Source organism: Anomalospiza imberbis, chromosome 32 (genome assembly GCF_031753505.1).
Source record: "Anomalospiza imberbis isolate Cuckoo-Finch-1a 21T00152 chromosome 32, ASM3175350v1, whole genome shotgun sequence".
In the NCBI taxonomy this organism is placed as follows: Eukaryota; Metazoa; Chordata; class Aves; order Passeriformes; family Viduidae; genus Anomalospiza; species Anomalospiza imberbis.
Window position 1 is genome coordinate 934,925 of NC_089712.1, and position 12,352 is coordinate 947,276.

The 12,352-nt window shown below is 53.4% G+C and overlaps 1 long non-coding RNA gene and 1 pseudogene across 1 annotated transcript in view; both read right to left on the minus strand.

Moving 5' to 3' along the window:
• Nucleotides 1–12,352, minus strand: part of LOC137463945 (uncharacterized) — a 223,569-nt gene that overhangs the window by 123,341 nt on the left and 87,876 nt on the right. The gene's annotated exons all lie outside the window — the stretch shown is intronic.
• LOC137463916 (zinc finger protein 239-like) lies at nt 1,640–2,537 on the minus strand (annotated as a pseudogene).

Here is a 12,352-nt window from a genome sequence, read left to right on the forward strand (position 1 = left end):
GTCTCTTGGTGTTTCCCAGGTCCTGGTCTGGAGTAGGTTCAGATGATATTCAGAATGGGGAAAGGGAAGGAGGAAAAAAAACAGTCCAGGGTAAAAATTGGACTGCCTAGCCTAGCTAAACTAACTAATAAGCAAAAGTAAAAGAAAAGCGAAAAGCAAGCAAGCAAGCAAGCAAGCCAAACCTCTCCTATACACAGACCATGGGGGGAGTTGAGCCAGCTGATAAAAAGACAAAAAAATCCTTCATTTTCAGAGTCAGTCCTGATGGTGCAGAACATAATATCAGGCATAAACAGAACACATGACTGGGGATACAAGCACCATAACGTCACCCTAAGACAGCTTTGTGGCTGCCCCAGCTCTGGGACGGGCCCTGGGCCTGGAGCAGGAGCAGCTCTGGAGGGCCCCAAGGCCGGGCTCTTGTGCTGGCCTGGGCAGATGGGATGGCAGCAGGGGCTGCAGAGCTCTCAGCACCTCAGCCCGAGGGGAGCAGGGCACCCAGGGAGCCTCCTTTGGCCTTGGCCAAGCCCCTTCCCCCATGGCTGGGGCTGAGTCCTGGCTGAGCTGCAGCTGCTGCTGTGCCCTGGCCAGGGGCTGAGGCCATGGGGCCAGTGGCCAGAGCAGCCTGGGCTGAGCAGAGCTGTGGGGCCAGAGCCGGCTGGGCTGTGCTGGGGAGAGGCCCTGGGTGCTGCACAGAGCTCAGGGCAGCTGGCAGAGCTTGCAGGGAGCTGGGCTGGGCTCAGAGAGCCTGGCACAGAAACCATCAGTGTCCATCCCTGTGGCAAGCACACTTCTCTCTCTCTCAGGATTTTTATAAAGGTGCACAGAGAGAAGTGAAAGAGAAAACAATTTCTATTTCTGCTCCTTGTTTTTCTCTTGTGGAATGTGTTTGGAGATTGTTTACCTAGAGTGAATGCCTGGTTGGATCACAGTGGATTGTTTGGGCCTGATGGCCAATCGGATCCACCTGTGTCTGGACTCTGGAGAACAGGGTCACGAGTTGGGAGTTAGAAAGGATAGTTAGAGAGAGTAGCATGTAGTTTTTAGTATCCTCTTTTATATAGTATATTAATGTATCATAGCATAATTATAATAAAGAAATCATTCAGCCTTCTGAACTAAGTCAGACATCATCATTCTTCCCATTGGGTTCGCCGACAATTGTGGACATGTGCCCTGCCTTTGATAGCTTCAGAACACCCAAATCTTCCCAAATATTGTATTGAACCAACCCCAAATTCACCCCCAAATCCTGGTAAATGGTGCAGCTTTAGATCTCTTTGCCTAATTTCTTTATTTTCACCCAAGTTTTGGTTGTTTAGACATGGTGAAGAAAGAAATTATTTAAATTGAAAAGACCTAGAAGATCATGCAGCGCTGCTTGATGCCACCAGAGTAAATAACTGGACAGAGTGGGTGAGATTTTTTGGGGTGTAAAGTCAAGAAATCACTTTCTCCCAATGAATTTCCAGTTTAGATCAGAGTCCTGATGGATGTTCCTGCCTCTGTGTTCATCCAGGTGCCTATGGGGATCCAGGAGGACATGGAGACCACCAGCCAGGTGTCTTCTCAGCAGGGATCACAGGGAATGTGGGTCCTCCCATGGGGGATGGAGTTGGAGCAGGGCATGAAGCTCTTCCTGCAGTCCGGGCACTCACAGAGCTTCCCTTACTGGTGCCTCCGTTGGTGTTGGTTCAAGTGAGAGCTCTGGGTGAAGCTCTTCCTACACTGGGGACACTTGTAGGGCCTCTCCCCAGTGTGGATGTGCCGGTGGGTGACAAGGGTGGAGTTTTGCTTGAAGCCCTTCCCGCAGTCAGGGCAGCGGAAGGGCCTCTCCTCTGTGTGAATCCGCTGGTGCAGGAGGAGATTGGAGCTGGTCTGAAACCTCTTCTGACACTGGGGACACTCCTAGGACCTCTCCCCTGTGTGGATGCGTTGGTGGATGACGAGGGCAGAGCTGCAGCTGAAGCCCTTCCCACACTCCCCACACTCATAGGCCCATTCCCCGGTGTGGATCATCTGGTGGCAGATCAGGTTGAAACTCCTCCTGAAGCTCTTCCCACACTCCAAGCACTTGTAGGGCTTCTCCCCATCATGAACCTGCTCATGCACCACCAGCTCTGAGCTCTGGCTGAAGCTCTGTCCACCTTCCTGGCACAGGGTGGGTCTTTCCTCCTCAGAGCACCCTGGGCTGGGTTTGCAGCTCCTCCTCCTGTGGGATCTCCAGGGCTTTTCCTCCTTGTTGGATTCCAGTGCTGTGGAGCTGCTCAAAACGGCCTTTTCCACGAGGTTCTGCTGCAGGGATTTGTCCTTCCTGGCCTCCATCCTCAGCTCCTTGTCTGAGGGAAGAAGGACAAGGAGACGATGAGATTTGCCCCTGTGCCAGAGGGAAGGGGAAGGAGATCCCCCCAGTGCATCCCCAGCAGGACAGGGTCGGCAGTGGGGCTGTCCTGCAGCCGGGGGCCGTGCTGGGCTGGGAGGTGGAGCAGGAGAGAGGGGGAAAGGGGCAGTGACTTCCTCCTCACCTGCCTGGGTGTCCCAGGGTTCTTTCCTCTTCCTCACAGCCTTCACCTCCATTTCACGAACGTCTGCGGATGGGAAATTCTGTTTTGGGAGGAAAACAAGGTATGAGCACACTGAGTTTTGTACTGGTTTGAAGGCAATCCAGGGGGACAGTCTAAGCCAGAATGACAATTGAATAAGAAAATTGAGCTCAAGGCAATGATACAGAAACACTGGCTTAATCTGACAGAGTCAGGATATAACCTGACACCCCGTTGGTCAGAGTGGTGGTACCCGTCTGATGAAATGGAGGCTCCAGCCCTGTTGGAGTGATGATCGTGATTCTGTCAAAGCAGTGATCCTGTAGAAGGGTCTGGTCTTCCTCTGAAGGTCCAGTGGTGGTAATGGAGCTCTTGTCCTCTGGGAATCCAGTAGGCAAGGTGGTCCTGGCGTTGGAAGGCTGAGATTATATCCAGGTAGGAATGCTTGGTTCCTCCCCCTGGGCGGAGCATCCCACAATGGGATGATGTAATTTTATCAGTCCTGCAGTGGCACTCAATGGCCCATTAACAGAAGACAGCCCCAGGAGGGCGTTATCAGGGCTGAGCCATGGAAGAGATAAAGAACACTGCCCCACCTGTTTATCACAGTTTATGAAGATGGTGACTGAAAACATACTTTGGGTTACATCTTACATTGCACCCTGAAACAGTGAGGCAATCCCTGCTCGGGGTGGGGGGGTGAACACCACCCCTCTTTCCCAAACTGGCTCAGGTGTAAAACCCCTACCCTGGGAAGGCCCCGCACACAGGGGACAATGTCACACTTGCCCTGCCCCAGGAGAGGTCTCTGTCCCTGTCACTCCCATGCTCTCCCCCCTTTTCTCTTTCTTTCCATCTCTCTCTCTGCCTCACATTTACTCTTCAATAAAATCCACTTGGGATTTGGTCTCGTTAGCACCTTAATTGGGGCAGAGGCATCTCTCTAACAATTTTATTAACCAGACTGAGACATTATTTTGGCGCAGTGAGTTCAGGGCATTGTTGTCTGACCCCAAGTGCCTTTGACAACAGCATGGCTCCCTCCTCTCAGGAGGTTTGGGCTCTTTCTGGAGGAGCTCTTGGAAACTTGGATGCAGCTTCCTCTGAGCGACTTTTGGGAGAATTTATGAGGAAAATGGCTGTTATGGGTGGCCAGTGTAAAGAAAATATTTTGTTGTCCTCCCTAGAAAAGTTTGTTAAAATCACTGCAGGAAAGGAAGCAAATGATACCAGCAAGACTGACAAGGATCATTCACCACAAGGTGAGGAACACAAGGCTATGAAAGTCCTACCAAAAGCCCAGCTCAAGTGTCTAAATTCCCAAATAACTCCCGAATTCACAGGCTTGGAGGCTTTGCCAAATGTGAGAATCATTATTTTCTTCGTCCCTGTCTCCTTTGTGAAAGCTGCACATAGATTTGCCTTCCTTTTAAAAATCTGTATTGGGACAAATTTTCACTTTTCTTTTATCAGAACCTGCCAGCAGCTGAGCTGGAGCTGTGCAGGAACCGATGAAATTTGGAATTGCCACAGAATTGCTTCTATTGTCAGTTTATTCATGTTTGGGATTTGTTTGTGTTTCCATCACAAGTGACTTGTGGGAAAATCAAATATCTGTCAAGTATTTTATGCAGTTAAGTTTGATTTCTTATATCTGTTTAAAAACTCAAAAAACTCAAGTTTTTTTTTTTGTCCGGTCCGAGGGGATGCTCGAGGGATCTCTGTGCCTCTCACCCTGGGTGATGCTTGGGAGGGGCTTGGGGGGGTTGTCCCTGTCCCTGTCACCCCAGGCCATTCTCCAGGGGGTCTCCATTGTTCTCATCCCAGGGAATGCCTGGGGGGTCTCCCTCCCTCCCTCCCTCCCTCCCTCTCACCCTGTGCCAGGGGGTGCTCGGGGGGGTGAGAGGCTGTCCCTCTCAGCCCAGGGGATGCTCGGGGTCTCTGTCCCTTCACCCTGGGGGTGCTCGGGGGGTCTCCATCCCTCTGGCCTCAGGGAATGCTTGTGCAGGGCTGGGGACCAGGGGCTCTGTGTCCCTCTCAGCGCTGAGGGTGCTCGGGGCTGGGCGGTCTCCGACCTTCTCATATCTGATATCCCTCCTCTGCCTGCCGGTACCGGGTGATCGCCACGTGGCACCCCCCAAGGTCCCTGCAGGGCCATTTCCGGCTCTGCTTTGGGGTCCTGCAAGACCCAAACATCCCCTGCCCTGCCAAACAACCCTGCCGGAGACCCCCCGATGGATTTGTTGCGAGCTCCCCCTCCCCGCTCCCCTGCGGTTCTGGGGGGGCGATGCCGGCGGAGCCGCAGGAGCCGCGGCCCGAGCGGGGGAACCGCGTGGGGTTGGGGCTGGGGCTGCTCCTCCTCCCGCTCCTCCGCTGTCCTTCCTCCCGCTCCTCTTCCTCCTGGTCCTTCTTTTGCTCCCGCTCCTCTTTTCCCCTTTCCTTTTCCTCCTCCTCTCTCCCTCTTCTCCCTCCCGCTCCTCCTCCGCTCCCAGCCCGGCTCGGGCGGTGCCGACACCCAAAAGCAGCCGCGCTCTGCCCTGGGGGGGTTCCAAAGCGGCCCCGCCCCGCCCGGCACTGGGAGCGCTACTGGGAGCACTGGGAACGATGGTGAGAGCACCGGGAAGGAGCTGGGAGCGCTCTCCCTCCCAGTACCGCTCTTACTGGGAGCACTGGGAACGATGGTGAGAGCACCGGGAAGGAGCTGGGAGCGCTCTCCCTCCCAGTACCGCTCTTACTGGGAGCACTGGGAACGATGGTGAGAGCACCGCGAAGGAGCTGGGAGCGCTCTCCCTCCCAGTACCGCTCTTACTGGGAGCACTGGGAACGATGGTGAGAGCACCGGGAAGGAGCTGGGAGCGCTCTCCCTCCCAGTACCGCCTTACTGGGAGCACTGGGAACGATGGTGAAAGCACCGGGAAGGAGCTGGGAGCGCTCTCCCTCCCAGTACCGCCTCACTGGGAGCACTGGGAACGATGGTGAGAGCACCGGGAAGGAGCTGGGAGCGCTCTCCCTCCCAGTACCGCCTCACTGGGAGCACTGGGAGGGAACTGGGAGCAAACAGCGCCCGGACGCGGCTGCAGCCGGCGGGGGCGGGGCCAGGCCAAGGGGCGGGGCTATGCAAATACGGCGGGAGCAGCGCGGGGTTTGCTCGGTCACGTGAGGGCCGGGGGGGCTGGAGCGATGGCGGCGGCGTCGGTGAGAGGGGACAGGGACCGGGAATGGGGACAGGGAATGGGAATGGGGACAGGGAATGGGAATGGGGACAGGGACCGGGAATGGGGACAGGGAATGGGAATGGGGACAGGGAATGGGAACGGGGACAGGGAATGGGAATGGGGACAGGGACCGGGAATGGGGACAGGGAATGGGAATGGGGACAGGGACCGGGAATGGGGATAGGGAATGGGAATGGGGACAGGGACCGGGAATGGGGACAGGGACCGGGAATGGGGACAGGGAATGGGAACGGGGACAGGGAATGGGAATGGGGACAGGGACCGGGAATGGGGACAGGGACTGGGAATGGGACCAGGAATGGGGCAGGGACAGGGGGTCCTTGACCAGCTTCCCCAGAACCTCCACCAGGGTCTCCCAGTGCAACCGGAGCCGCTCAGCCTGGTGTCCCCAAAGCCCTGAGCAACCCCCAAGGCCCTCCCAGGAACCCTCCGGTCCCTCGAACCCAGCATCCCCCACATTCCCTGCAAGACCCCCATGTCCCCATCCTTGTCTTAGCTCAACGTCTTTATTTTTACCTGCTTTTGAGGGTTTTGAAAGGGCAAAGAGAAATGAAAAGAAAAATCCAGGCCAAGGGGAGCCAGGAGGATGTGGAGCCCCCAGCCAGGTGTCTTCCCAACACAGATCAGCGGCACCACGGATCACCGGGGCTCTGCCCACCGGGGCTCACTGGGGATCATCCAGCACGGATCCTCCCGTGGGGGATGGAGCTGGAGCAGCGCACAGAGCTCTTCCCACACTGGGGGCACTCGCAGGGCTGCCCTTGGGGGTGCCTCTGTTGGTGTTGGGTCAAGGCTGGGCTGTGTGAGGAGCTCTTCCCACACCTGGAACACTCGTAGGGCCTGGGACATGACCAGGAGCGGGGCTGGGATGTGCTCTGGTGCCTGGGACACCACCAGGAGCGGGCTGGCTGTGATGCTCTCCGGTGCCTGGGACATGACCAGGGGCGGTGCTGGCTGGGGTCTGTTTGGTGCCTGTGAAGTGCCAAGGGCAGTGTCCCAGCGGGGCAGCTCTCAGTGTCCCCAGCAGGTCACAGTGTCCAGTGCAGCCCGTGCCAGCGGTCACTGCGCACACGGGGCAGGCTGGGCTGGACGGGGGTCGGGGCAGAAACGCCGCCCCCGGGACTGGGCTCTCCCCCTGCCTCTGGGGCCCAGCCCCTGCTGGGAGCGCCTTGGGCAGGGCACGGGGCTGCTGCTGGGCCAGGGGGACAGGCCTTGCCCCCTGCCAGCTGCCCGGGCCCCTCTGATGCCTGTCCCATGTCCCTGTGGCTCCTGTCCCCACCACTCCCCACCACCTTCACTCCCTCCATCAAAGCCCCACTCAACCTCTGCACGGTGACCTCTGGAAAGAAAGAAAGAATGAAGGAAAGGAAGTGTTGTCTCTTCACCCTGGCTAGATGCCAGGCACCCACCAAAGCTGCTCTCTCACTCCCCTCCAGAGATGGCCAGGAGAGAGAAAACAGAAGGAAGGCTTCATGGGTTGAGTTAAGGACTGGGGCAGATCACTCAGCAAATGCCATCATGGGCAAAACATTTTTGAAATTAGAGATATTAGTGGAATTTATTGCTATCCAGATCAGGGCAGGATAGTGAGAAATACAATAAAGCTTTAAAAACCCCTTCTGCCCATCCCTCCCTCCTTCCCAGCTCTACCTCCTCCCCCAGTGGGTGCAGGGAGACAGGGAATGGGGGTTCTGGTCAGGTCATCACCTCTAGTTTCTCCTGCTGCTCGGGGAGAGGAGTCGTTCCCCTGCTGTGCTGGGGTCCCTCCCTGAGACACTTCTCCATGAACTTCTCCAAGGTGAGTTCATCTCAGGGACAGCAGTTCTTCACAAACTGCTGCAGCGTGGCTCGCTCCTCCATGGGCTCACAGGTCCTAGCAGGACCCTGCTCCAGCGTGGGCTCCTCTCTCCAGGGGTTTGCAGGTCCCTGCCAGGTCCCTGCTCCAGCACAGGTTTCTCGTGGTGTCACAGCTCTGCTCAGGCATCCCCCTGCTCCGGCACGGGCTCCTCCAGGCGCTGCAGGTGCATCTCTGCTCTCCGTGCCCTCCATGGGCTGCAGGGGCCCAGCTGCCTCACCAGGGACTGCACCAGGGAATCTCAGGGCAATCAGCTCCAGCACCTGGAGCAGCTCCTGCCCCTTCTGCCCTGCCCTGGGGTGTGCAGAGCTGTTCCTCTCACATGTTCTCACTGGCTCTTCCCTGCTCACAGTTACAATAAAACGATCACCAGTTTTTGTTTTCTCAAATCTCTTATCCCAAAGGCGTTACCACCATTTCTAACTGGCCCAGCCTTGGCTGGTGGCCGGTCCATCCTGGAGTGGGCTGGAATTGACTCTGTGGGACATGGAGGAGCAGCTGCTCTCACAGAAGGTGCTCCTAGAGCCCCTCCCTTCCCAAAACCTGGCCATGCAAACCTCGTATAAGTATGGTAGGGTTTTTATTACCATTATGATTTCAATGATCTCTATTTTTGCTAATAATGGTACAGTTGGTATTACTAGTATTTTTAGTCTTTTTGACTCTATATTAATAGTGGCTATAGTAGAAACAGGTTCTTCATTGCAAGTAGAAGTTAGAATTTTGTCAGCCTCTTGCCCTGCCCTGTTCTGTGTCATTGCTGCGTGTGAAGCCGCTGCTGCCAGGGCTCCCCATTTCCCTGGTTTGGGAAATTCCATGGCATTGCTCCCATGTCAGAAAGAGAGGGCTCATTCCATTCAAATGGATTGCCTGAGCTCTTCTAGTCCCAGTGTTGGAAGCTTGTTTTCTAACATTGTTGACTTTCTCAGCTTCTGTTAACATTTGTGATTTTATCACAAAATGTTCTCGGATGTGATTTTCCAAGATTCTCTAATCAGCTTTCAGTTTGCTCTTGGATTCTTAATGGTGTGTCTGAACCGAAGGCAGCGTTTTGGGTGGGAAGGCTTCAGTCGGAGCTGGGATTGCCTCAGCAGCAGCTGGTTTTGCACATGTCAGCAGAGCTAACAGAGTTTCCGTGAGCTGAATATTCTGCCTCGTTCGGAAGCCGCAGTGCCCGGCTCGGGGGAGCTGCGCTGGGAGCTGCAGGTTGTGCCGGGGCCGGGCAATGGCCGGAGCCCCCGGCAAGGGCCGGCGATGGACACCGACCCTTTGCTGGGCAGGGGCTCGGGGCCCTGCGGCGCCGGGCGGTCGGTGCCCGGTCACGGCGGGACTGCGGGAGCCGGGAGCAGCGAGAGAGCCCGGGCGGAACATCAGCACCGGGGCGGGCACGGCCTGGGAGGGGGCACAGCCCGGGGGTCCCGCGGAGCCTCCCTGCTCCAGAGCCGCAGCTGCGACAGCGGGGCCGCTGCCGGGATCTTTGGGGCAGGGAGAGCCGCAGGCGGGCGTTCCAAGTGCCTCCTTCGGGGCAGGATTTTGTCCCGGTGCGGGGGAATTCCCGCGGGCTGGGGCCGCTGCCGAGCGCCGCCGCCTTTCCCGGGAGCCCCCGGGCAGAGCTCTCTGCTCGGGGCTGTGAAAAACACGCTCACTCTCCTGTGAAAATTTAAACATTTTAATACAGGACGATAGGAGACAAGGACCTTAGAGCAAAGGTTGTTACGGCCGGGTGCATCTTGGCACTGAACCAGGAGCACACTTATCTCTGGAGATTCCCATTAAATACCTTTTCCCTCCCATCAGCCTGTTGCATATTCATAGACCCTTATGCATAGTAAACTTTTTTTCCAAACTAGTTTACATATTCCAAGAACTGTTTAGAGTGGCTCCCCCTCCTCGGTTCCACCCTTTTAGAGCATGCGTATTCCTTGGTTGTGGTTTTAGTCCTTTTTTATCATCATCTTCAGTTTTGGCCCCGGCCCTCACTGCCTTCAGACGGTGAGTGCTGATCGTTGGCAGATCTGTACAGGTGTCCTCATCCTGTGTTCATTGCAATCCAAGCAGGCACTTTAACACAAGCATACTTGTTAGAAACATTCCCAGTACGAAAAGTGATTTCAGCACTTAATGTAATAAAAAAAGAAAGGCCTAAAGCATGGAGGCCCGCGGGCTGAGCAGGAGCGCTCCCCTCAAGGATGCTGCAGCGCCGGCGCTGGGTCTTCTGAGCAGCGACGTCCCCGACGTTCCAGGTGGAGCAGCACAGGTTCCGTGGGTCAGAAGCCCCCTTTTTATCCTGTTTTTTGTCCCTTTGGATCGGTTTCTTTTTGGATCCCTCATTTGCATGAAGGTTTAAGGCGCTCGATTGGCCCGTGGCAGTTCAGTCCAGGCTGGCTCCTTTCCCTTGGGGGGGGCTGCACTTTACTTAGGTGTAATACGGTACGTGGAGTACCGTATTTCTTCTAACTACCCTTCAAACCCCTTTTACCATAACCAAACCAACAGTACACGCTCAACAGCGATCAACTATTTTACAATAGTTTCTGACCTATTTTAACAATTCCCCCTCTACCGATTTGATCAGTCTTCTAGCCTGCATCAACCTTTTAAAGTCCAATTTCTAATTTTCTCAGTTTCTCATACTGTTCAAGCATATCTCTGGCATTCTGATCACTCTGTTCTTTTATTAGAGTTATTTTTTTGTCATTTTCCCTTCTACGTTACCTTCCAGCATGATGCTGCCTTGGCCAATGCTGGGTACTATCAGGACTAGACATGGAATTGCACATGGTAGAAATATTACACTTACTAGTGCACGCACTACAAAGAAGACCAATTTCTTCCACCATTTACCGTTCCAGGTGAACAAGTTGTCCCACCAATCGGGGTCTCCAAAAAGGGGGTCCATTTTTGCGTTCCAGCATAGGTTAGTTTCCTAATAATTTGAGTAATGTTTTTAATTACATGACTGTGGTCATCGATCTCTAGGCAGCATTCTGAAATGTTAAATTTCCCACAGATCCCTCCTTCCTCTGCGAGGAGGTAGTCCACTGCCAATCGAATTTGGTAAATTAGTGATCATGTTTGTGGTTGCTGCTGGCTCAAGAGATCAATGGTCAGAGTTGTTTGATTGGACATTATTTCAAGTACTGCTTGTAAACGGATGATTCGATTGAGCATGTATACTGGGCTTCTGTACCCCCAGGATCCACCTTGGGCCATGGTAGCTGGCCCATAAGTATCGATAATCTTTTGTGGGGTCCAACTTTCATTCTTCCAATTTTGGGTTCCGCCAAATAAACTCCTTTTCTTTCTGGCCAGATCATCATATACTGGGACTCCCAAGTTTGATTTCACATCCTTAAGCAGTAAGAAAAAGGATGGTTTTACTGCTCCAATTGTGCAACTCCTGGTCCACCCTCCCGGTAACTTCACATATGCCGTGTTACCACAGACCTAAAAAAAAACTTTTAGGTGCATCCCAGAAATTAGAATCTTGATTTGTTGTATGTTTCCAATATTTGGATAGGGTTTCTATTGCCCAGAATGGGTTAATATAATCTCCTAAGCATTCAAACAGTTTTTCTCTGTATACACATCTACTTTCAGTTTTTTCTATTGACCAATATGAATGGGGGGTTTCTGGGATCCACCTGGGGTGTGTGTGTCATTTGCTGCTAGATATCTATCACATGGTGTTTCTCCTGCTTCTATAGTATACATTTTCCCTTTCCTTGATAAACACTCTTCCCCTATTATTGTGGATTTGAGCTTCCACTCTCCTTCCCTTCTTTTGGGTACTACCATACTTTTTTTTCATGTAATCCATTTAAAAATGTTTAGGGGACCCAAACTGATACCATCCCATGGACAAATTTTAAGTGTGTCCCCTTGCACACCCAACAATCAGTCAAATTAAATTGTTTTGTAATCTTTTCCACCATATAGATAAAAAGATTCTTACCATTTATTTGTCCCTCCCTATCCCTTTGTCCTTTCAATTGCTCTTCTTTCTCCTTGAATGTATCCTCTAAGTTGGTTTTACTTTCTTGTTCAAAACATACCCATCTTTCTTTCATGGGGCACTCTCCTGAGATCCTCTGACTTGGGTTTGCAATAGTTTTAGCCAGCCAATATATTTCATTATCCTCTTTACAGGTTGTTAACTGGGAGTGGTCGATACATTTGGGATTCATGTTGGTGTGCACTCTGATGAATGCACTTACTGTATCTCCTCTACACAAGGGATAGTAACACTTCTCACAAGTGTTTCCTCCACTTCCTCCGAAGTGGATGAGTAGCAGCATTGCTACCAGTGGGAGTCTGGTACGGGCTGGCCTCCTCACCTCTCGATCCACAGGGCTTTTCTCAGTGCCCTGAGAGTCTTTCCCAGAGGTAGTTCCTGATCCAGTCTTGCCTCCCACCTCTGGTTTTCCCTCCTTCTGGAGACATTCTGCCCTGACCCTTATCTTACCAACTCCCTTCCCTCAATTTGGTCCCAATGAGGGTTGCAAGGGGAGTGCTCTATGGAGCAGTACTGGAAACTGAGATGTTATTCTGATTGTCAATTCTTAGCTAAACAAAACTTAAATTTATCCTATAACTATAACAAACATTAGCAAACTTTAAGGATATACAGATAACAATGTAGAGGTTTCCTGTGGGGGGGTTGTGTTCAGGGTTGCACTTCTTTTGGTGCTTTCCTCAGGACCAGTTTCAAGTCTTTA